General features: G+C 42.7%; 1 long non-coding RNA gene across 1 annotated transcript in view; it reads left to right on the forward strand.

Moving 5' to 3' along the window:
- LOC144057583 (uncharacterized) overlaps positions 1–24777 on the forward strand; it is a 50124-nt gene that overhangs the window by 16932 nt on the left and 8415 nt on the right. Inside the window, exon 3 of the long non-coding RNA XR_013295290.1 lies at positions 23992–24018. This is a non-coding gene — a long non-coding RNA (uncharacterized LOC144057583). The remainder of the gene's footprint in view (positions 1–23991; positions 24019–24777) is intronic.

Below are 24777 nucleotides of genomic sequence, written 5' to 3' on the forward strand. Positions count from 1 at the left end.
CCATTATTTTCTGTGCATTTTTAAATGTCTGGGGAAAAAAATGCATTTCATTCGTTAAATCAAACAGCGCTGCAGAATATTCTTCTTTTTCCTTGCTTATTATTATTATTTATTTAAATGTCTTCCGCTTGACAGAGCAATCAATAAAATGGCACGTGCACGCGCGCGCATGCACGCGTTAATCAATACGTGAATTAATTGCGCTGGATTACATGTGAGAAAAGGAATAAACAGGAAATTCTTGGTAAAAAGGTGAATATTTAAGAAGCAAATTCTCGTGACTTCACATTTATTGATCAGTTGGAATGTTTATCGAGATTTACATTTTTTTCCCCCCAATTCAAAAAGTCCGACAGAAAAGAAAAAAATCTTTGGGGAAAATATCATATTTTAACACACACGACATGATAAATAAATACACAAATTAAAAAAAATTGGAGAGAAAATAATGCATCTTTATTTCTTCTTTTTTTCCCTCAGCAAAGCTCGTGCACGCGCCACCGTGTGCGCCCACGTCATTGATCGATCAATAAACATAAAAATAAAACAAATAATATTAATGAACAGTTCGCTGATTTTCGTTTTTACTTCTTGTGTTTCATCTACTTTTTCTGCTTATCTTTATACCTCACTTATGAGCTATTTTTATAAAACTCCATTTATCATTCTCCAAAATATTGATTTTTTTTTTTTTTGTCATTGGTGCACATGCACAAATTGATAAGATGAAATTCATGTTTCAAATATTTTAAAGCTAAATAAATTGGACAAAATATAGACCATTGTAGATAAATCCCGTTTTTCTTTTATTATGCAGATTTGCACAAAAACAATTATGAACATTTTTATAATAGTACATATCTGACGTGTCAATCAAAATTGACAATTATTGAGGCACTTTTTTTACACAGAATCGTATTAGATAGTGTACCTAATGAAGTGGCTAGTGTGTGTGTGTGTGTGTGTGTCGAGAGAGAGAGAAAGTGTTAGTATTCAGCATATTGATCCACGCATATTAAACAGTTTCTATTTGCCCTACAACTATTTTCAATAAGATGCAAATATGTGGTAAGGTCCATATGCAAATGAGTTCAATTGCGTGCGGGTTTTCAGCTCAAGCTCATTAAATCAAGTTTAAAATAAGTTAAATAAAAAGTTAAGTAGATTAAGCAGTGGCAACATTTATCAACAACAATTTGAATGTGGTTCACTTCCTAATTTCCATTTCCCCCCCATTTGGTCTTTTCTCCTAGTCCCCCCCCCCCTCCCCATTGTAATCAATATTTAGTGAGATTAGCACACAAAAAAAAGACAACTGAAATGACTAATGCAAAAGTTGAAATCAATGAAACCAAGTTTATTTATTTGAGCTAATTGAAGCCTTCATGCTTCAATAGAATATGCAAAGTTATATATGAAGTTAAAGCTATATATGAAAATGCCAACACCTTCAAATATTTCACACGTGATTCAGCTGGTTAGCTACAAGTAGCATAAATCAATATATAAAATATTTAGTTAAAAAAATACAAACAGTCGGTATACAGAAAGGAATGCTAGCAGTTGGTTAGCTGTGGTGTGGCTAACATTAAGGACATACGTCATCGGAGCAGCACGAGGAGACTGAAAATGTTAATAAATAAAATACTGAGAGCGTCCCAAATAAAACAAAATATCCGAGTTAACAATTGTCGAGGCTAACAGGCATTGAAGCATGCTAGCAACTGGTTAGCTGTAAATAACATATTGAGCATAAAAAATATCACATGGGAAAAAAAAAAAAAAAAAAAGTCAATACCTATGCATGTGTACCGATACTGCAACATGCTAACACATGCGAGAAAACAGCTGCAAGTAGCACATTTAAAAAAATGTCACCTGCGTCACCATCCAACAAGTAAACACGTAAGTCAATGTTAAATGAATACACCTATATAACAAAAATATTAGATTTTCAAGAACAACGTGAACAGGCGCTGGAGCACGCTAACAATTGGTTATCTCTAAATAACATTGAACATATTTCACCCGTCACCAGCCAACAAGTAAACAAATCAATGTAAAATAAATCAGTGTATCCCCGTCGTATAGTATTACATTCATAAAACTAAACAGGTCGAGGAGGCCTATACGTATCTACAGATACTGCATTGTGCTAACAACAAACAAGCTAACTGGTTAGCCGCAAGTAGCACACTGGATGTTTTTCACCTTCCTTATCATCATCAGTGCAGTGTGAGGTCAATGACAATGAACATATAAAATATGCAAAAACAAACAAGGCTGCAACATGCTAACGAGTTACAACTGGTTATCTGTAACTAACATGTTGTAACATATTTCAGCCATCAAGTACTGTATATGGGCTAAATTAATATATCTTTAAAATATAACATTAGAAACGGGTGCATTTTTTAAAAAAGTAAACACGTCAAGGTCACGTGTGTAGACACTACAGCATGCTAGCACACAAGCTAAATGATTACCTGCAAGTAGCATATTGGACATATTTCACCTGTCATCAATTAAACATGTAAATCAATGTTAAATGAATGTATTTCAAAAATATTATATATCTATATATATTTTTTTAAATAAACATGTCAAGGCTAACGTGTACATGCTAACAACACATGAGCTAACCTGCAAGTAGCAGAATGGACACATTTCACCTGTCACCAAGTTAACATGTAAATCAATGTTAAATTAATATATTTCAAAAACATTAGATTAAAAAAAACAACTCGATTTTTTTTTTTAATTAACATGTCAAGGCCAACATGTGTACATGCTAACAACACACGAGCTAACTGGTAACCTGCAAGTAGCACATTGGGCATATTTCACCTGTCACCAAGTAAACATGCAAATCAATGGTAAAAGAATACATTTTAAAAATATGAGATTATTTTATTTTATTTTTTTAAATGAACATGTCAAGGCTAACGTGCACATGCTAACAACACATGAGCTAACCTGCAAGTAGCAGATTGGACACATTTCACCTCTCACCAAGTTAACATGTAACTCAATGTTAAAAAACTTAACATTTAAATTAAAAAACAACTAGATTTTTTTGAAAATGAACATGTCAAGGCCAACATGTGTACATGCTAACAACACACGAGCTAACTGGTAACCTGCAAGTAGCATATTGGGCATATTTCACCTGTCACCAAGTAAACATGCAAATCAATGGTAAAAGAATGCATTTTAAAAATATGAGATTATTTTATTTTATTTTTTTAAATGAACATGTCAAGGCTAACGTGTACATGCTAACAACACATGAGCTAACCTGCAAGTAGCAGATTGGACACATTTCACCTCTCACCAAGTTAACATGTAACTCAATGTTAAAAAACTTAACATTTAAATTAAAAAACAACTAGATTTTTTTGAAAATGAACATGTCAAGGCCAACATGTGTACATGCTAACAACACACGAGCTAACTGGTAACCTGCAAGTAGCATATTGGGCATATTTCACCTGTCACCAAGTAAACATGCAAATCAATTGTAAAAGAATACATTTTAAAAATATGAGATTATTTTATTTTATTTTTTTAAATGAACATGTCAAGGCTAACGTGCACATGCTAACAACACATGAGCTAACCTGCAAGTAGCAGATTGGACACATTTCACCTCTCACCAAGTTAACATGTAACTCAATGTTAAAAAACTTAACATTTAAATTAAAAAACAACTAGATTTTTTTGAAAATGAACATGTCAAGGCCAACATGTGTACATGCTAACAACACACGAGCTAACTGGTGACCTGCAAGTAGCATCTTAGACACATTTCACCCGTGTCACCTACCACTAAATAAAAAAAAAAACATTTTAAATGAATTTACAGTATCTCTAAAATATCAGATGAAAAAAAAGTTTATATATTAAAACATAAACATGTCAAGGCTAACATCTACAGACACTGCAGCATGCTAACAACTGGCAAGTAACACATTGGACATTTTTCACCTGTGCCAACAAGCAAAAACTAGTTGACACCGCCCGCCTGTGCAGCAATGCCATGTTATTCAAACACTCCTTTGGGTCGGTAGAAAAAAAGTCCTTCCCAAAAGTGTTTGGCCTCCTAAGGCCTCCCAACCCTTCCTCCTCTTCTTCACCCTCTCCCACCTTTTCACGCATCCTCCTCTTCCTCATTGTTGCATGTGATTATTCCTCTTTTTTTTTTCCCCCCCCTCCAGCTCTTGCGTCTAAACTCCTCTCTCCGTGTGCGTCCGAGGCGAGAGGAGGTGAAGTGCATGTGCAGCCTCGTGCACGTCTCCTTCCTCCGTTCCCCTCTCTCTTCTCTCTCTCTCCATCCCTCCCTCCCTCCCTCTCTTTAATCAGCATGTTAATAAGAAAGGTAACTAATCAATACATTCAATGGCCTGGATTGATACCATCTCCATCCGCAAACGCAACCCCCCCGCCCCCCCTCGTAGTGCAACGCACACGCACACACACAGAGCATTTCCCACAGGGAAATCTGTTGTAAAAAACAGGAAAAGTTGACAGAAATATCGCAGTTTGTTTCTGAGGTTTAGGTTCTAAGACTCCCGAGGAACATCTGAAAGAAGTTTTTTTTTTTTTTTTTTTTTTAAAGTCGCAGGTCACAGTTTTGAGGTTCTGACTTCAAGTCTATGCTCGGAATGTCCCCCTCCCCCCCCCCCCCATAGGAACCGTTTCGCTTTAGAACCTCCAAATTGTCCATTTCACTTCAAAACATTTTTTCTATAAAGGAAATAATGTAGCAGCACAGTTCAGAGGTCTTGGGTTCGAATTTTAGCCTTCCTGTCTGAAGTTTTGCAATTTACATGTTTTATTTTTATTTTTTTTTTTTATCTGACTTGGGAAGGAGAACCTGATTCCGACCCTGTTGAATAACATATGGCAAATTTGTTCTTATTTAAATCGCGTTGGAAATTTTAATAACGATAATGTTTGAGGCCGCGACGGTTGCTTTAGGACATGATAAGAAACTGCATTAATTTTTTTGGAAATCTAACTTCCTGGTGGTTGTGTGGAGTCGTTACAGTCGGGAACGAGAACTTCCATCTGATTCCGACTTGAAAGTTCAGCACGGAAAAGTTTTTGGGGATGATTGGTTCTTTTAAGGACAGATTGAGGTGCTTACGTTTTGTCCATCTGGAGAAATCTACCAGTTCCTAAGGAAGGCCGTTACAGTCAGAAGGAACTGTATTTTCTTTTTCTTTTTTTGAAATCGAACTTCCTGATGGTTATGGTATCTCATTACAGTCAGGAATGAGAACTTCCACTTGATTCTGACTTGTTAGTACAGTAATGCTAACTTTCATTCATCTCAGGAAACGTACTTCCTGGTTTCTGTGGAAGGACATTACAATCAGGAAGGAGAACTCCCTCATGAAGATTTAAAAAAATGTGTTCCCATCTGACTTGTCTCACTTTTCGGACATCAAATCATTTTGTAAGTCCGAATCCCTGTTGTGGAAGGCAAGAGCCAGGATCGAGAGCGTCCTCTTGATTCCAACTTGGACTTGGATCCTCTGTAGAGTTCCAGCATTTGTCTCGGGACGACCGCTTCTTGTAAGGACACGCTAAGGTCCTGCGCTTCATTCATCTCGGGAATCTCACTTCCTGCTTGCCGCGGAAGGCCACGGAGGTCTTTTTCCATGCAGGCCCCGAGGCCCAGTGATGCTTCCCAATCGCAGGGGAGGAGAATATTTAAGCGCGGGATTGCGGCAGCGCTTGGGGCAGAAACATCTCTGCCGCTACGAAAGCTAACATCCTCCTCCATCCATTCATCCCCCAAGATATTATTAATAGATGGAAAACACACGAGTCCTCCCTCCTCGGGATATGGAGCTCCAGCCGCTCCTCACATGAGAGGCATGGCACGGGATGAAGGCGAAGGCTTCACACGGGAAGAGGACGGGGAGGGTGCAGTGAGGTGGCCTTTCCGGGCCCAACTGGTGGTTTTTTTTTTTTTTGCCAGTGACCCCCCCCCCACCCCTTCCCCTCTTCTCTCGCTGTGCCTTCTGGTAAGTTCTCCGGCAGTGTACAGTGGGATGTAGATCCTTTTACATTCATCTCCCTCTTTATATCCGACCCCTCGCACCCTCCTCCTCTTTCTCCGGCTTCTTCTGGATCATTTTTCAGCGGCGGCCGAGCCGAGCGATCGATATGTAGAAGAGCGTCGTGCTGGCTGGCGCTATCATGTATCACTGTGGAATATGTGCTATAGATTATGGCCACTTCATGTTTACAGAATTATTCTTTTGTTCTGGGGTCCTGACAGCCCTATGAAAAAAAATAAAAAATTATTTTAGCGACTGAACGCTCTAATGTCTGACCAACAGCGGTGGCAGTATAAACTTACTGTACTCGAGTAGAGAAGTGCAGATACTCTTAAAAAGACTGTTAAAAGTAGAATGATTTAACTCACTGAATTGTATTTAAGTATTTATTTATTTTTTACTGTTTATTCTATAAAATATCAGTTTTGACAGCTAGTTAAAACTAGTGTTGGCTCAGGCTAAAAAAATTAATAAAAAAAGCAAATGATAAAAAAAGGAAAAAAATACACCTTATAAACTACTATGCTTGAGTAGACGTACAGATTATTATAGTTTTTTTAAAGACCCTGGTAAAAGTAGAATAATTTAACTCACCGTGTTGTACTTTATTTTATACAATACCAGTTTTGCTAGCTAGCTAGCATTGGCTCGGGCGTAAAAAAAAAAGAAGCTAAATTAGCAAATGATAATAACTAAAATAAAATACACCTTATAAACTACTATACTTGAGCAGAAGTACAGATATATAAAAAAAAAAAAAAAGACCCTGGTAAAAGTCGGATAATTTAACTCACCGTGTTGTACTTTATTTTATACAATACCAGTTTTAATAGCTAGCTAGCATTGGCTCGGGCTTAAAAAAAAATAAGCTAAGTTCGCAAATGATAATAACTAAAATAAAATACACCTTATAAACTACTATACTTGAGCAGAAGTACAGATATAAAAATAAAAAAAAAGACCCTGGTAAAAGTCGGATAATTTAACTCACCGTGTTGTATTTTATTTTATACAATACTAGTTTTGCTAGCTAGCTAGCGTTGGTTCGGATTTAAAAAAAAAAAAGGAAAAAAAATCTAAGTTAGCAAATGATAATAACTAAAAAAAAATACACCTTATAAACTACTATACTTGAGCAGAAGTACAAATATATAATAAAAAAAAAGACCCTGGTAAAAGTAGAATAATTTAACTCACCGTGTTGTACTTTATTTTATTCAATACCAGTTTTGCTAGCTAGCTAGCATTGGCTCGGGCTTAAAAAATAATAATGCTAAGTTAGCAAATATTAATAACTGAAAAAAATACACCTTATAAACTACTATACTTGAGCAGAAGTACTGATATATATAAAAAAAAAGACCCTGGTAAAAGTAGAATAATTTAACTGTTGTGTTGTACTTTATTTTATACAATACGAGTTTTGCTAGCTAGCTAGCTAGCGTTGGCTCGGGCTTAAAAAAACAAATTAAAAAAATGCAAAGTTAGCAAATGATAATAACTGAAAAAAAATACACCTTTTAAACTACTATACTTGAGTAGAAGTGCAGATTTTCTTAAAAGGACTGGTAAAAGTAGAATCATTTAACTCACTAAATTCTACATAAGTTTTTTTTTTTTTTTTTTTTTTACTGTTTATTTATATAATACTAGATTTGCTAGCGTTGGCTCGGGCTAAAAAAAAAAAAAAAAAAAAAAAGCTAAGTTATCAAATGATAAAAACTGAAAAAATACCTTAAGAATGTTCAAATCACATGGAGAATTTTTAAAAGACAAGATGGGGATTTTTAGGGTGACGCATTTCCCACAATTCATTCTTATTACCGCCGACATTTCAAACAATTCTCTTGCATGAATAGAAGGCGTGTTGCTTCAGGTTTCTCAATGCCACTGCTGTCCTTGCATCTTCTGCCTTATAAGGCCTCAAGATATCAATCAAAATCTCAACTGCAGTGTCGTCCGCAAGGGGGAAAAAAAAGAGATTATTTCACAAAAAAATATGAAGAACAAATGTAGGGAGTAAAAGTATTGAAGTGTCATAAAAAGTCATTCTTCAGTAAAAATACCTGAAAAATATACTACAGTAATTATTTATACTTCATTACCTCCGGCCACTGTGGATCAATAGTTCATATAAGCTCGCTCGCGATAACCACCGTAAACATTTGCCGTTTCTTTCGAGGAGCGCTCGGCGCACCGTGTCCATAAAAGCGTTACGCTTTTATTTCGCCGTAATCGGGAGACGGCGGGAGGAGCTAGAAAGATGGCGGTCTTCTTCCCGGCGCGCTATCTGCATGTCGGCGGAATCCCAGAGGGGTCCGGATGGAGAATGACCAGTGCCCCCCTGACCCCGAGCGCCGCTGTCACCCTTCATCACCCCGCTCTCCATCTCGGACGGTGCGGTCACCTAGCAACCGGGGCCAGGGTTCGCCGCTCGCGGACCAGAGGCTATTGGGAAATCAATCGATAGCCTCGGCCCGAGCGAGCGAGCGAGCTGGCTGGCTCCCCCCCACCCCCGTGCCCCAATCCCCCCACACCCTCCCCCACCTCAGCAAGCCTTGTTACTCCCAAATGAAGACGATGCAGTTTTCCACACGTCCTCATATGCACATTCATCCTCACTCCACCTGATGCTGTCAGCGTAGCTTTTAATGCGCTAGCACGATTAGCAAGATTATTGCTATTGCGAGCACCCAGATCACCACTCTGAGTTGGAGACAGCCCTCCCCTAAAAAAAAGATATTGAAAGCAGTGTAACCACCAGAAACACTACAAAATGAAGAGAATGGACTGTTGGGAATTGATTAATAAAATTGAGTGGAAGAAATATTATAATTCATGTTGTAAATATAGGTCAGTGGTTGTGCTAGCGTTCAGGCTAGCAGAGAAGGTCCTGACCGTTCACTACTGTAAATAAAGCATAGGTCCGCTGTTCCCGGACAGGACCAGGCTGATGTATCTTTCCCGACACCGGGCCTGCGCTTCCAGCTGATTTTGGATCAGGAGGCAGCGGATCCTGCAATTAATCAAATTTCACAGGAGGTTTTCTTTCATAAGGGCCAAATCGAAGTGCTGACTTGGCTGCTCGACGCGATACATTTCTGGGATTCTCAGCACATTTGTGCATTTTATGTCTCCGGGTGTCTTTTAACTCTGACCCCACAGCAGATCATCCAGGTTGGATGGTTCCGCTTGTGGTTCTGAAACTGGGGTCCGTGAGGTCCACACAATCATTTGTAAAGCTCTGATGTGATTGTGACGTATTAGCACATCAATCTGACATCCCTGGATGTGTGCAGAATTTCTAGTTCTCACATCCGAAAAAATATTTGTGGCTTGGAAGCACATACTTCGGGTCCAAACCTCCCAACGTAGATCGATCTCTGTTTTTGCAAGATATACAAAAGGTACCACGTCTTTGACCATGGTCGGTGTCTTTGATATCAGGATTTCCTCTTTCCCTAATGGATGGACCTTAAGACGGATATCAAGGATATGGAATATTTGGACATTTTGGAGCTGCTTCTACGAGGTCAACAACCGCGGCCGGAGAAGGTTGTGACAATGCCATCACCTTAAACAGTTTAAGACAGAAGGCTGGCGAAGAAGGAAGGGGGGTGATGATGAAAGGACAGGGAAGGACGGAGGGCGGAGGAGGAGGAGGAGAGCAGTGGCAACAAACCAGTGCTAATCTCTTCTTCAATCAGAAGCCATCAGAGTGAACAGCAGCTAAGAGCTAAAAAAAAAAAAAAAAGGTCTGCTGCTCCATCTGGACCTCCGCACCCCCTTTTTACAAACACCTCGTAACCTTTAAGGGCTTTCACCTCTGCCTCTAATTCTCTCCGGCGTATTAATTACCATCGCCGTTGTCATTTTAGTTCGCCTTAGTCTGGCAGACGCTCCAACTTATATCCGGTGTTTGCTTGCGCTTAAGGAACATCTGAGCGTTTGCGCAATATCGAACCCAAACGTTGTGAAGGCGTGTAAAGACGATAATCCCGAAAGTCATCTTTCTTTTGAGATTCCCATCCACACAGCAGGTGTATTCCACCGTCCACAATGTTTAGACAATTGTTTTTTTTTTTTTCTGGAGAGCTCAGTATTGTTCATTTGGTAATTCGGTAATGTCATCATCATTGCTCTCTCTCTTTTTTTTTTATATGTGGGTGTGTATGTGCGTGCGAGTGGGTGTGTATTCATTACTTCCCCTAAAACCTATTTAAAAAAATCCCATACCGTTCACCTAAACCGAACACTTCCAGCCAGAGTCGTGAGGCCCTCAGGAGACCCGAGGAAGGATCAAAGAAAAGAAAGGAAAGTGAAATCCAGCACCGACCAGACAGCACCCCACCCGTCCTTCACAACTAAATTCCAACAAATCAGGGAGACCTCAAGAGACCAAAGGAGAGACTGAGGAAAGGAAGGAAGGACAGACGAAGCAGAGTGAGATCCATTCCTGCAATATCAACTCCGACTACGGGCCTGTCTATCAACTATCGTTTTTGAAAAATCCCAACCTTCCTCGGAGAATCCCGTCCACACAAAAGGAAAAAAGCCCACCATCGAGGCAGCAGGTGGAACGGGTTTCAATGGCCCGTCGTTCATTTCATTACAGACAACCAAATGAAATTCCGCGGCTTATCTTCAAGTTAACGTCATCATGTCAAAGCCTGCAAAAGAAAATGTCATTCAGTTCAGCAGTGTAAGAATCCTCAATACTCTCTGACATTTGAAGGGAAAATTTCAGCTGGGGTCATTTTTTGAGGGGTGGAAGTAGAACGAGCCCCCATTAACAGATGCACCTCACTTGATGCCAGACAGCTGCAGTGCCCCCCCCCCCCCACCTTAAGGTTACTTTTGTTGCCCACTAAGAAGATGACGCTCTCTCTTTTGGGGGGGGGGGGGGGGGGGGGGGGGGGGGCCAGATGGTCATCTAGCACGTGGCTGAAGCTGTGCTGTGAAGTGACCCCCCCAACCCCCAGCTGGAGACTGTGGCCAGGTCACTGATCTCTGAGCCTCTCCTGACCCCCCCACCAACTTCTCCTTTTTAGAGCCAGCTGCCATTGTAGCATCCTAATGGTGTTGGCTCCCCCACCCCGGACCCACCCTCCACTCATGCCAGGCCACAGGGAGTGTCCAGCTGCCCTCTCTGAGTCCACTGGCCTTTCACTGGACACCAGAGACCCCCGAGGGGGTGGGGGATAGAGTAAAGGGATGGGGTGGACCCCAGCAAAAAAAAAACAAGAGGGTGAGGGGGGGTGGGGGGGGCATGGCCACAGAGGCATGACATTGACACGCACGCCAGAAAAGAAGCTTTTAACCGTAAAAGTGGAACAGCCGCCTCTGGAAATCGGAGGCGACAGTAAATGCGCGTGTCTCTCATTGTCCTCTTTACATGTCCGGGGCAAGAGGTGGTGGTGGGGGGGGGGGGGGGCACACTGAAACTAGAGAGCAGAGGGAGGGGAAATAAGTGTGCTGCCTGGCGAGGAAGTCTGTCAGGAGAGGTCCCGATTTTTAGATGATTCTCAGTTAGAATCCTGCACCTGCTTGGAAAAGTATTTTTGAGTCGAGTACACACTTACCGATAACTGGGCCAATTTTTTAGCTGGATTACCCCTTCTTTTTTTTTTTGTCATAGTCAGTCAAGGCCCAAAAACTGGATGTCTCTAAATCCAGTGGTGTGAGAATGTACATACCAGGAATCGTAATGCCCGTATCCCACTGAGGGGGCGAATGTTTTGCAATGTTTTGAACATGTTCCTTGCGACAAGAAAAGCATTTAAACATTAGGCCGAACGTCTGGCGAAAGTTTAGCAAACGTGACCTTTGAACTAACCCTGATGAGAAATCAACCTTGGCAAAAACACTGGCAAACATTTGCCCCCCCCCCCCTCGGTGGGATACGGCCTTAAGGTTAAACTCGTTGTGTGTGGTCAACACCAATTTGGGGCGAGTCCCAGATTACGTGAGTGTGACATGAAACGGTACGATAACCAATTAGGAAGCTCGGTGAAGCCGGTTCGATTGCCAGACACAAAAAAGAGGAGCTTGTGAGCTTGTATTGAGTGTTTGAATAACAGTCATTACAGTCCATTTAGTTCATCTGCTTCACTTTAAGCCGGGTACGAGCGTAGCAGCAATCGATCCAACTTAGAGGTTGCAATTTAAGTCAGCAAAGGTACGATTATCTTTTTTTCTCTAGAAGATGATCCAAAGAGATTATCCTGTGGTGTGGTGTGTGTTGAGAGGGATTTTTCTTCCCTGATCTGCTCAGTAAAAAGGTATTACATTTTAAACCTGCTGATGGCAAATCGTTTACGTGTGGTCACCGCCGAGTCGGGTCGCACCGTGGACTTGTGAAACTGTAAAAAAAAAAAAATGGAAGCGTTGCCTCTGGAAATTGGAGACGACTGTAAATGCGCGCGTCCCCCCATTGTCCCCCTTTACATGTTATGGGCATTGGCGAGGGTGGGGATTTGAGGGGGCGGGGGGACGCTGAAACCAGAGAGCAGAGGGAGGGCCTCCCCCCCCCCATGGACACACGCGAGCACAGGAAACAAGTGTGCAGCTTGGCGAGTTGTACGGTCAGATGACTTGGCATGAGGGCAAGAGATGGGACGGCATTTGGGGTAGGGGGGGGTGGGGGGGTTGTTTGTATGCTTTTGCCTGGCTGGAACTCGGCTGCTCACTGAGAGAAGAAGCTTCTGGGTTGGCTTGCCTGGAGTCAAGTCGATAAATCAATAGGACACACGTCACTGCAGGCCCAGAGAAGCCACATGAAACTGTCATTGATCGGCATAAGGGGGGGGGGAGGGGAGGGGTGAGGGGGGAAGGGGGAAGCAAGCCAGGAGCCCAGGGGTCATCTATCCCCCCCTCTCCCCCCCCCCCCCACTCCCATGCCTTGCCATTGCATCTATCGCCTGCTCTTCCTCCCCCATAACAATGAGGTGGACCAGAAGTCAAAGGCCGGTGGCCATTGAAGGACACTGTGGAGCGCGTGCCGTCCCGCATGGTACACCGTGCCGCAACTCCGTGATTCTTGTGTGTGTGAGGGAGGGGGGGGGGGGTAGTGGTGGACCTGGCTCTTCAGAACTGCCACAGCTGATTAGGTTCTGTTGCTATGCCTTGTGTCTTTGCCCTGGTGATCAATACGGCGCATGATTAACACAGTCCCCATTCCTGTTGGACCGGGTATAGCATTTTTGAGTTGGGGAGGGGCGGGGGAGGTTGGGGGGGCAATATCAAGAAAGGCTTTTTGTATTTGTCTATTTGTATACAACCATTCCTACACAGTGCGATGATGGAAAGAGTAGATAGTAATCAGGTGTCTGCACGTTTCTATTCTATTATTTGTCATCTCTACATTTGAACATAAATGCATCGATTTTCTGCGCTCCTTGTTAGAGAACAAGTTTTACAAACAAAAAAAAAAAAAGTTGCACAGATGCATTCAAAAGTTTACAGGTGAAATTAGTTGCATTTTTTGTCATATATTCTGTCTACACGTGTTGCCCTTTGTTGATATGATGTTGTTACTTGCCCGAATTCCACTGAACAGTTTTAATAGTCGCTGTTTTTCTTCACAAAACCGCTTAAAGCTCCCCCCCCCCGCCCCCCCGAAGAATATTTCACCATTTCCACGGCACTCTTGTCTAAAATTTTAGTTTGCAAGTCAAAACAACAAATCAGCTTGTCAGCAAAAAGTAGGAAGTCAGGTCACACATATCTCCAGACACCCTTGTGTTGAATACTGTATGTCCAAATACTCGATGTTTAGCGGGTTATGTTGGGTGGGGGTGGGGGGGGGGGGGTCAGTGGGCTCACTGACTGTTTGTCTGTCCAACCTTGACCTGGCCAGCGTCTTTGGACCTGGCTGCTCCACTTCTCAAGGCACACACACACACACACACGCACACACACACACACACACACACACACACACACACACACACACACACTCACGCAGACACTCGCTCAGCGGGCTAATTGCCGCCGCATTGATCACGCTTACTCGACCTCAAAATTGGGGTCAAGCACAAAAGAGTCAGGAAGCAACTGCTGATTTCACACCATCATCTGTACACTTTACCCCCCCCCCCCACCACCACCAACAAAAAACACCCACAACACCCGATGAATGCCCAACAATCCCGTTTGGGCCTCGGAGCTTCCTTTGCGCCACGACAAGCTATTAACCTTGTGCAATTTGTGTAATTGCGGAAGTTGACTTAGCGTTCATTTGCCCGACACTTTCATTAGCGCAAAAGGTGCAACCGACGGACAGGTGCAGGATGCATGGCAACCCTCTGTCCTTCCCCGGCGAGGTTGCCATGGAAACGGCTGATAGAGTAGGCTTATCGATCGCCGCGTCCAGTACCCTCCCCCCCCCCAAACCCCCGTTCCCCCGCCCCCCCTCGCTCCCCGACCCGACTTTTTTTCCGCGGTGATGGGCGTGGATCAATAGTCTGTATATTGTATGCTCCTCTCGCCACGGGAGGAGGGAGGGGGGGGGGGAGGCCGAAAAAAAGGATTGTAAAAATTGCAAGTGATCGTATTTAACGCGGACAAAAGCAGATACGAACGCCGGTGACTTGTAAAAACGCTGAAAATAAAGGAAAAGCAAGGAATGGACGACCCCTCTTGAACGAGCTTTTTGCTGCGTCGTCACACCGTATTTGCTCCTTTTAAGCCAAAACCGCCCGGCTTGCATCGAGACGGTCGTCACGATTAGCCATCAGAGAGGGTCAATTCACCTCTCTGAGAAGGTGGGAAGCGAGGAAGGTGGGGGTGGTGGGGTACAGTTGCAGACCTGGGGGAGCTCGTTTAAATCTCGCCCGAGGGTTCCCTCAAGCAAAAGGGGGTCACGGTTGAAGTCGGCCAAGGTGGGCTCTCCTCCTCCAGGTGTTTCTGTCGCCCCGAGGCACGGTCATCACGATTCCGAGAGAGGCGCCCATGAAAGGGTGGCGGACACAAAGGCTTTTGAACACGTGTGGAGAAATTAGCCCGCTAGCTCAGTCATGGTCAACAACCTTGGGAGACACGCACACCCTCTGCTGCCGCCCCTCCATAACCACCCTGTAACCCCCGTCGCGCTATAACAGCTTGATCCCGAACCTCACAAGTCATCCCGTCGTTTCTCCATCTTCTTGCACATTTATACCGTTTTTTTTCTCTTTTTTTTTTTTTTACAAATGCAGTCTTTGCTACAAAACAGATTTTTAAACACCAATAGCAGGTTTATAATTACGTAACATTATGCAAATTCACGTTATAGCATTCTTTGCTAGCATTAAGTTAGCAGACATTCCTTAGGCAACATTCAGTGGTTTGGTGAAATATTTTGGTGTTTAAACATAAAATGTTGAATTATCTCTTGTTTTATGCGTTAGTTTTACAGTAAACGTCAGCTGTGAGAGACAAATAAAAAAACCTTTGTCACTTATTTAAAGAATTGTAGAAACCTGCTTTTTTTTTTACTTAATGTAACTTATATGTATGCATAATGGTTGTCTGCATTAAAATAATGCACGTAAATGACCTATCAACAAAAATATGTATGAACAGTTACGATTTTTTTCTGCATTTAAAACTTGCAAATTACAACCCTAGAATTTATTTATTTTATACAACACATGGTTGTCTGGATTAAAACAATGAAAGTAATCAACCAACATTGCTTGGCTTAAAACGGGGGGGAAAAAAATGCAGATTTTTATTTCGATTTTTCTCAAAATTATAGCTTCTAAATTACTACCCTACAAAAATCCGTTTTCACTTTATTTGACAACGCAAATGTCCATTGACGTTGTATGTCTGCATTAACCATGCATAGCGCTTTGTCAGTCCACTCTGCGGGAAGAGCTATATATATAAATACAATTGACTTACTTGGTTGTCATCACGCCGGCAAAGTAAGATTAGCCGCAAGCGCGCTAACGAGAGAAAAAAAAAGCACATCGTCTTAGCTGCACTTAGCCACACAATACGTCCAAGCTGTGCATTTCTCTTCAAACACACACACACACACACACACACACACACACACACACACACACACACACACACAAACGCATATTCTATAGAATCTCGCGCACAGCAGTCAATATGTTTGGTGTTGACGGGGAGGAATGTGCCCCGAGGCTCCCATATAAAATTAGCAGACCATTCCCATGTTGGCTCCCTTTCATGCCCCCACTCGCAACAGCGGACCAACGCCAACTGTATCAATAATTCAGCCACAATTTAGCCCAAGTGGGCCCACATGTTCCAGGTCAGTTGCAAACGCGCTTTGTCGCGTTTGTGGTCAAACTGTCTCGAGACTGACATCTTGCTTTTCTGGAGCGTCCACCTGGCCTGCTGTACGCCAAGTGGCAATGCAAAGGGAGATATGGTGTACAGTATTTTGAATGAAGAGGATTTTGTTTGGTCTTTTAAATTATGACTGTATAATTATTTATTATTATATTCTATGTTTTGTGAACGCGCTATGTAAATAAATTTTGCGTTAGCTCGTTGGCATCACATCACCTTGGTGGTCTAATTGGAGCCAATTGAGCATACAAAAACAATTTAGGAGCGATAATATTTAATCTGAGTTTTAATCCATAAAACTCCAGCCAAATAAAATATTTTTTTTGTAGTGCTAGTGGTCATATTTTTTTTAAATTCATGGTTAACATTAGACATAAGAATCAAATTTTGTCTAACAGTGACTGTTGAAAAACTGACCATAAATGGAGTTCAACAAGGTTCCGCTTTTGAACCCTTGACACTTCTAAAATTTGGGAATATACATTAACGTTTGGGGTCATTTTAGAACTGTCCTTATTTATTTTTACTGCATGTAAATTTTTGCTAGGAAGTTGTCCAGAGGATGCAAAATGCATCAACAGGATATAAAAGATACACAAACGTAAAAGACACTTGATTTGAAAAACATCACAAAAAAGAACAATGTATGCAAAATCTCATGCCAAAAGCTGTAACAGCAAAAATGAGCACCTTAACCAAAGTGTTTTTTTTATTTATTTTTTTTAAGTGAGGCAAGTACGTGAGGACTTAAAATTGACAAGCAGCACTTGACAATCGGGCTCCTTCATCCAGGATTCATCCGCGGAATCCTCACAGCCTCAGACACGTCTTTAGGGGGGTGGGGGGGGGGGCTGAACGCTCCCCCCCTATGCAACCAACAACAGGGGGCCGTCTTCAAGGAGCCTTGGGCTACTAATCTGCTGGGCTGTAGCTGAGATGGAAATGTACATGTGTACATGGGGAGGAAGGGGCTGCGAGAGTTGGCTGCGCTCGCACCGCTCGGCCGCACAAAAAGGCCTGGAGACGGGCGGACGCTGCAAGGGCAAGGAAGTCGACCTCTGAAGGCCGAAAGAGGAGAACGCCAAAGTTTGTCTTGAGGCCTGAGGCGCTTCCTCATGTGGTCCAAACAGACCTGCTGTGTATGAAATATACATCCAGCACCACTGAGGACGCGCACACAAACGCAAACACAGTGGTCCGCGCTGTCTATGCTGGATCAGGATTTATGCAATTTGTCATTTCCTTGTGCTTGTCCTCATTAGAGTCATGTCCAGCTGAATTTTGGCAAGAGAAGTGGCGTACGCCCGCCAATAATCAGTCACATTCGTCACACCTATGGACAATTAACAGGCTAGCATGTAAGCTAGCAAGCTTTTGGAATGTGGGAGGGACGATCCACAACAAGGGAGGCCAGAGTTAAGATCCGAACCCTGAATCTCAGAATTGTGCGGTAGAATTGCGAACCTATTGTCCACAGTGCTGCCCTAGAAGATCCTATTTCCCGCAAAAACCGAAGGAGACGGGGGCCAAATCGTCATCAGCTTGTGCTTTTGACCCAAACTGCTTTGTAGAAACTCATGTACGGTAATGCGATCACCCAAGTACAATATGAGGGCCAAGGTATCATTAGACAGCATTTTGCCATCCACCTAGCAGCGTATTGATACCAAACCACAGGAGGTATCATCACCATTGATTATGTGTCTAATTCTGTTGGATAAAATGCGGGCCGGAGTCGCCCTAGGCGGAATGAAATAGCAAATCAGATACAAATAAAACGCATTTCAGTTGTTCTGATTAGTTGGTCGGAATGATTACGCTGCCCTGACAACATTAGACAATTCTACAATCCGTCCAAATAAAAAGAGACTGTCCTGCGAAAATGTCGCAAATGTGATGAGCAGACACAGTGGCCATCTAGTGGTCACAAGGAATATGGCAATAGCATACTGCTGTGGCAATAACAAAGGAACCTCATTTGTTCTACAATTAAACTGGCAATTAGGAGTGCGTGATATCGACTTCAAATTTTGGGGGCGTTTGGTAAGCATGTCGGCGTCACTGTGCTACAATGTTAGCTACAAATATGTCAAAAAGTGACATTGTTTATTGTGTCTATGGAAATGTATAATAAAGAATCAAGTGCCATTTTGAATAATAATAGTGAAAACTAAATCTCAGAAAATCACATTTCAGACTTGGGTTGGATCTGCTGCAGCGTGCCAGAATGTCACTGGTGGAAAAAATGTTCCTAATTCCCAGTGTTGTGGCACTCTTGCAAATGAGCACATAATAGTTCACTTAATCTGCCGTTGAGATCCAACACTTCTCAAAGGCTGCCTGCCTGGCACCTGTAGTAATGGCGGCAATAATTCCTTTGGCCAATTTCGGTGTTTTTTCACACAACATGTTCACGTTGGCCATTTAGGAGGATCAATAATAGGTCAGAGAAGAAGTCCGAACAGGTTAAGTGTTCCTCGCAGAGCAATGTGTGCTAAAAAAGGACGTAAAGCGCAGAAATGATCTACAGCCTTCAGCGCCTCCGAGAGCTCGGCTGCTGAAAAGTAGTTGTCGCGATTGACTGCAAAAGCCAGTTAAAGCAACACTCGCACCCGTGTGGTGTTGTTTATGTGGAGTGATGACATTTAAGTCAGCAATAATTTTATTTAAAAAGATGTATGAAGGATTCCAATGCTATTTGCTAACCTGTCAATGGCGTTTCACATTGTATGTTAGCATTACGCTAACAGATTTTAGTAAGGTAAAGTTTTGTGGTTCGCGTGAATATACATCGTGGAATTCTCTTAATGTTAAGTTTGACCGTAAATTTCAATTGTGAGGGCATTAAACAGCTTGAAGATTTTTTTTTTTTTCAAGAATAAATGTTCCTAATGCTCGTATCTCAAATTTTTGCTCACAAGTCAAAGTAACAAATCAGCCGAATGAGAGTTTGTATTTCAGCCAGTGGTTAATCAGGTCACTCTTATCTCAAGGCACCAATTTAGCTGAGAATCTATACTAGAGAAGAAAAAAAACACAGGTTGCAGAATATGCAGGGGATGCACTTATTTGCTTGGATATTAATCATCCCTGCTAGCCCTGCTTGTACAAAAAGTTTTGACCAACTCATTTTTTTTCTACCTGCGTCCACATTAATTTCACAACACACACGTCGACTATTGTGAGCTGCCAGCTTTGACACGCCTGCCTGGCACGTGAGCGTATTGCACAGGAGTTCTTCATCATCCGTAATGTTCCAGATTACAGCGCGTCGATAACACCGCGAGGAGTTAAATGAGTCAGTGCACTCAGAAAGGGCCCCGCGCTGCCACGGTTCAAGGTCAGCGCTGACAGGACGGATGATTCCCGCGCTTGCGTCAAGGTCAAGCGTGTCCCTATTTAGAACAAATAAGATACATAAAACACTCAATCTACTTGCTCAGTAAAGAACGGAAGACCTTGAGGCGGGAAAAAGTTGGCTGGCAGCTCGTTTATTTGCTTCCCGAGCTTGACACCGCTTAGACACTGCGCAATTTTACAAATGTTGACACATCAACATTCTATTTCACACTACTACAGTTAATAGCCTGCCATGAAAGACAAAGCTAGCTATGGTTCGCTGTGGTTCCATTTGTGTCCTGTGGAGGGCGCTAATGCACATTAGCCGTCAGACAGAATTTATTTTATGATGCTATAGCCAGGGATGTGATTTGACCAAAGTGAAATTATCTGAAAATTTAGCCGGGGGTCTGGGGGCCGCTGGCACCCAGCTAGGTCCAGGGCAGTGCCCTGGTGGGGGGACAAGGGGGGCTTTGGCCCCCCGGAGCTCATGGGTTTTCCGTGTTTTTAAGTACTTTCAATGCACTCACATGACAAAGAAATAGACAAAACAACAGCATAAATTTTCAATGTATATTGAACTATCCCATATAAAATGGCAGTTTTAGTCAACTCAAAATCAGTCACATTCAAAAACATTGGACTGCCTTTGCTTTTAAAAACTATCACTGAGAATATCATCATATCTAACTAATGTGATTACTAAGTTAACACATAAATAATGTTGAAGAGTTCAAATTTCATGAACAAATAATTGTATCATGACCAAATGAAAAGTAACTCATATTAGAGCATACCACAAATGTCTTTGTTATAGCAGAAGATGTTATCTGTCGGAGTCATGTGCATACACAATGAACTACTACTAAAAAAAAAAAATTAAAATAAAAATCAGAGTTTTTTTTGGGGGGGGGGACATAAAAAAAGCGGAATTCTGCGAATTAGCGGAAAAATCACATCCATGTATAGCACTGGATTATATAGCCTTAACAGCAATTATCTCAGGTTCTGTCCACTTCCTTCTATTAAATTTTTGTTGTTGGCCATAGGTGAATAATCAGGGAAAGGTGAAAGGTTGTGGGGGTGTGCTCGCTGTTCTTGCCTTCTGTTTCTGATAGGTAGTTGGACAACAACAAAAAATCTATGGAAATTTGTGCCTAAGGAAATTTTTCTGGATAAAGAATAGGTTTCAAAGCTTGTTTGAAATTTGTTTTTAAATGTCATTATCATGTGTGTCTTCTATAAAGAGGGAGTTAACTCTAAAATGTTCTTTCAACACTTTGTCTAAACACGACATTCTGATTAATATAGTGTTTGTGGAATATGAGTTTTAAGGTGGAGAAAAAACATCTCAGGGGGCGGCCATTTTGCTATTTGCTGTCGACTGGAAATGGCATCGCGGTTGCTCAGGGTTCAGGTAATGACCAATCGAGGCTCAACTGTTTTCTGAAGCTGAGCCGTGATTTGGTAAAATGATTTTATATGAAGCTTAACTGTGAATTTCGTAAATCTTGTTATAAATCTCAACTGTTCGCAAATTCATCCAAAACGTCATACGACTAGTAAGGAATCAGCCCGTGTACCAGACAAGGGCCGCCCCGACTGCACTTGCTCGTCACAGCTCCACGTGAGGACACACCAAAAGTCCATTGATTTTGGTCTCTCTGGGGAGCAGAAGGCTCTCCGGTGCGTATGGTCGGGCCTGCGTGGTGTCTGGCTGAATGCGGAGCCTTGGGGCTGCTGTGACAAACGCGGCGTGACCAAGGCCCAAACGACCAACACACAAGGCGGTCTTTGTGCGTCAAGCGCAAGGTCTCGGCACGTGGCGAGAGGTGAGGGACACGCTGAAGTCGCTAATTTTAGGACTTGGAGCTAGCTTGGCTGAAACCTGATTTAGACTTGAATTTCATGACTACAAACTTACGTCTCTACATTGGAAAATCTAGATTTTCAAAATACTGTACTAATTGCTTTGTTAAAAAAAAAAAAAAGTAATGTGCGGGGGACCTCATGAAGCAAATGTCATGGTGGTGTGTAGATTGTTACATTTAAATTCCAGATAAGGTTTTCCATTAAATCTGAAATAGGCAACATACAAAGTTTACAACTTCTACATAAAAGTCAACAATCACAGCATCTAACGTCATCCGTCACTCTAAACCCCAAAGTGGGGCCCGCAGGCACCGTTAGCCGCCAAGGACCACTTGAGTAGCCCGCCAAGCTCTTTTTCCACTTATCGGTCAACTGTATCAAATATTTTTGTTGCTATTCTTTTAAAATCACAACTTGCACTGGTGTAAATTTGGTAATAATAATATTTGTGACAAAAAATACTATAGGTCAAAGGTCAGCATTCTAGCGCATGACCTAATAGTGTTTGTGGAGAATAGCTAGCGGGAGAAACAACGGCAAAGAGGTGGTTTACCCCCAAATAATTTGAGCCAATTTGTGTACTTAAGAAGTGCGTATGAAACTGGTAGGCTTTCTACTCTACATATGACTTGAACATGTGACTTGCGCCCACCCCCCCTCCGACGCGTGGCGAGAGGATACACTCCACTCAGAGTCAGTTAGCGCCTCATGCCGATCGCTATGGACAATGGGGCAAGGGCAAGTTCGTCCCTCCTCTTTTCTCCCCTCTTCGTTGCCCCCCCCCCCTCCCCAGGAGACACGAGCCGGGGGCAGGGCGCTCTAATGGCCCAAGCGTGACATTTAAACCCCTGCCCTGCGGTAGTTTCAGGGGGGCTTTAGTGCAAAAAGGGAACATTGAAGACAGAGAGAGAGAGAAAAAAAAAAAGGGTGTACGGGCCGAGGTTCACCCTGCACACGCGTGCCCCCCACCCTTCATGTGAGGCAGTGGGGGCCCCCATTGTGAGCGGCCTGTCCCCGAAGAAAAGCCCTTTTGCGGAGCAAACAATTCAGCTGTCCACTCGGATCACAATGGAGGCACATCCCGTCGCTTTTGAGCATCTGCTTGGACTCGCCGGCCAGCGTTTATACGTGCACCTCGGCACGCTAAATCCCGAGTCTGCCGGCCCACCGCCACCTGCTCTCGGCATCCCCGCCTTCAAGCGTTCTCGATTCCGATCAATAGCGCCGATGAGAACAAACGCTGAACAGCTTTTTTGGGGAATGTTTGCATCCGAGAGGCCAACTGTACGAGCCGAGCATGACGCTTGTTTGAAGAACATGAAACAGGGCAGGAGTTGGCTGAGAGGGCCTCGGTCTCAAAGGCTCTTCCATGGCCCCCTAACGCCCCCTTGTGGAGGATGACGATCAAGGCACAGTAATCTAATGGCGGTCCGACAATTATGCAAGGCAGGTCCAAGTGGCCAATTCCAATTTACAGTATCTGTATGCTTATATTATTGACTATTTCCATGTAGTGTACATTTCAATTTACACATATAGCATATGACTGGTGCATATAATACCGCTATTGTAGCATATCTAATGTAGCATATTTAGACCATCTTTTTTTATGCCACAAAAAATATATACATACATGCAGTAGACCCCTGCATACTCTCGATTCCATGCGTTCACCTATTAGCAGATTCTTAAAATATATATATTCTAATTATATATATATATATTCTTGTGCGTCCTAAGCCTTTTTCCAATCTGAGTGACATATTTAGCCGATTTGCTGTTGCGCCCACTCGCTGCCTTCGAGGAGCTAACTGCGAGCGGGGGAGTGCTAATCAGCTCGCAAACATTTGCTGCCCTTCTGGCAATGTCAGAGAGGTCACAGTTCTTGGGCTGGACGTCCACGGCATCGATACCACCACCCCCCGAGCCTCTCCACTCCACCCAGCCCCCTTCGGGGGGCCCACGGGCCCTGCAGGCACAATCACAGAAGCTGCCTTTAATCTCCGCTGAGCCTGGACTGAGTTGGGCCGCCTGTCTATCAGGCCTTGACCGCATGCCGGCCGCCCGGACCGCGGCTATTGACTGGGACGCTCCGCGCCGCGCTTCGATTGGTCGACCGGCGTGTTTGCGCAGCTGATTGATCGGCTTGCGCTGCCCGCTGGACGTGTGTCCCTGAATTTCATTTCAGAATTCATTTGTGGGCAGCCGCTGTGTGCAGAAATGAAATGTGCGAGTGAAGGATTGTGGGCGAGGAGACGCCTTGACAGGCTATTGTTGGACTGGAGAGAAAAAGTATAAAAGTATAAGTTAAATTTCTTTGATATTTACATCATGGAAGTGTCTCGTGATCTCCTATCGTATTGTCCATTAAATGTGTTCCTTTTATTTTTGTGGACAGGAGGGAGATCATCACTGACTACATAAGGTACAGTGCCATAAAAAAGTATGCCTGCTTGTCAAATTATTACTTTTTTTGCATTGCTTCCTGACTTGAATGTTTAAGATCATCAAACACCCAAAACCCAAGCAAACATTATTTGGGTAGAGGTTCATCTTGGTCTCACCAATCCAGAAAATTTTGTCCCAAAATTTTTGTGGCTTATCTTTGTATTTCTTTGCAAAATCCAACCTGGTTGAAAAAGCACAAACTCATCTATAAAGTATGGTGGAGGTAATGTCCTAGCTTGGGCTTCTGAAGTCTACAAAACTATTTTGTCTGGTAAATTACACAAAAATGCATCCAAACTAACTAACTAGAAGCTTCATCATGCAACAAGATAATGAACAAAACACGCTGCCAGCACAACAAAGGAGACGTCATCAGAAGGAAAAATTGGCCAAGTCAATCCCCAGAACTTCACTCAATAGAGTAATCACATTTTTCCTCTTGAAGAGGAGACTGAAGAGAAAACCCCCAGAAACCGTAAAAGTAGAAACTGCAGTAAATGTAAAAGCGTTTCAAATTTAAAAAAAAAATGCAACAGTTGTTTGTTTGTTTGTTGCAATACTTTTATTCACAAAGTGGGTGGCTTCAAACAAAAATATAAGATACCGCGAAACGAAAGCTGGAATTCTGAACTTTTGTCTCATATTCATCTTTTGATCTGAAACCCAAATGTCTTCAGTATATAAACAAAAACAAATACTTTTGGAGGGGACTGTATAGGCTACATTGATCATAAAT

Source organism: Vanacampus margaritifer, chromosome 9, assembly GCF_051991255.1.
Source record: "Vanacampus margaritifer isolate UIUO_Vmar chromosome 9, RoL_Vmar_1.0, whole genome shotgun sequence".
Lineage (NCBI taxonomy): Eukaryota > Metazoa > Chordata > Actinopteri > Syngnathiformes > Syngnathidae > Vanacampus > Vanacampus margaritifer.